This window comes from Mastomys coucha, unplaced genomic scaffold (genome assembly GCF_008632895.1).
Source record: "Mastomys coucha isolate ucsf_1 unplaced genomic scaffold, UCSF_Mcou_1 pScaffold20, whole genome shotgun sequence".
In the NCBI taxonomy this organism is placed as follows: domain Eukaryota; kingdom Metazoa; phylum Chordata; class Mammalia; order Rodentia; family Muridae; genus Mastomys; species Mastomys coucha.
Genome location: NW_022196903.1, coordinates 136,330,556 through 136,332,578, shown reverse-complemented (window position 1 = coordinate 136,332,578; position 2,023 = coordinate 136,330,556).

Here is a 2,023-nt window from a genome sequence, read left to right as displayed (position 1 = left end):
TAAAGACCTCGTCGTATCCCAGGCAAAACAGCTGGCATATAGGCAGACGTTAGATAAAGACCTCGTCGCATCCCAGGCAAAACAGCTGGCATATGGGCAGACGTTAGATAAAGACCTCATCACATCCCATAGGCATCTCAGAGAGACTCCATGAGCCCGTGGAGTCTGGAAAACAGTACAGTGAACTGTTGTCCTGGTTTGGATCTCAAATGTACCTCAAAGACCCATCAATTGAGAGTTTGCTCCACAGAATGGAATTCAAAGATGGCAGAGCCTATTATTCCCAATGGGGTGTCTTCAGGTCTTTACTGGGTACCCTTGAAATGAATAGTCAGAACACCAACCTCTTCCTCTTTTCATTTTCTTCCCAGCCATGTAGGGAAAATTTCTGTTCTGGTATAATGTGCTGATATGGGCCTGAAGGCTCTGTGTCCATGAGATTATGGAATGGAACCTTCAAAAAATATGGGCCCAAACCATTTCACTCCATAAGCTGTATCCTCTTAGTCTTTGTTAGTGTCAGAGATCTGACTACCACACATGTGTCCCCTGTAGGTTGCAGAAATCTGTTACTCAGGTCTATGTGGAAAGTCAGCATGGTTAGACGTTGATGAGGACCTTCTCTGCTATGTCCTCATGTGCTGGAAGAGGAAAACAAATTCCTGTGACACTTTTTTTTTTGGCTTGGACAGTACATTTTATTGATTATTATAGCCATACAGCCAGACAGTGTAGCCGATGTAGTATTTTCTTTTTTAACTGACATTTATTAATTAATACATTATTGATTTATTAATTTATTAAATTTTTAATTTAAGTTTTATTGCATTATGATGAGAAAGGATACATGACTTCAATTTATCTGAATTTGTTAACATTTAAAAACATTTTAAACAAATAGAATTAAATCATATTCTTGTTTCCCTTTTATACCCCAACTCTTCCCAGAGACTCTCCCTTCAATACATATAATACCTGTTTTTGGTCATATTCTATAAAATTTATAAAATATTATAACAATAAAAATGAGTATTATAAAAGTTGTTTAATATAAAACAATCAATTTAACAGTCTTATGTAGATGTTTGTCTACAGCAATACTGAAAATACATGTTTTTCTCAATATAAATTTTAAATAACTCCAAACAAATTAATTGTATATTTTAAAAGAATACATCACTACTATTATTTTCTTAAATGAACACAAATATATAAAGTCTTTTTGTATGTTTGTTACAATACAATACAATATTGTATAATCTATATACACTTTTAGCTTGTTTGTACATGACAATGCCTTGCTGTGTACAATATAATAGTCTTGAAATTTGCTTCTCCTATCTCAGCCTCTCTATTAGTAGTATTGTTTATTTCATGTTTTTACCCTATACTATGGCCTTCAGAACAGCTTACATATTTCAAAAGTATTTATACAGCCAAAAGAAACGTAGACAATTAAATTGGGAGGTGGCTTGTAAGAGAACAACAAAGAGTGAGACTGAATGCTTTGTTTGACGTTTGTAACTATTGTATCAAGTTTGAAGAAGAGGACTTTATAAGATATTCTTTCTCTGAGATGAATGCTTTTCCAAATTATCACAGTCAATGAACCAGATTCTTATCCTCACCTAATGTCTGTGCCACCCTCCAAGCAGAACCATTGTTCATTGAAACAGTTGGTGAATGACTTTATGGGTAGACCATCTTAGTACACACACCATTTCTTAAATGAATGTAACCTGTTCTCTGTGGGCTGAGAATGAAGACAATCACTCAAGTCAAATAGCTTTGACCATAGCAGGAAGTCTGTATCCAAAAATCTAGCCTACAAATTCATTCCTTGGCGCAGCAGAACTATCAACTCTCAGCTTAGCTACAATGGAGGTAAAATCCTTGGGTGATGCGAGGATCATTGAAGTACAGCCTTATTACAATGAAATCCAAAGTCTAAAAACTGTTCTTATTTTGGGCTTGTACCACAGTAAGAGCCAGATTTTAAGCTCTACTAAATACAAAACAAACA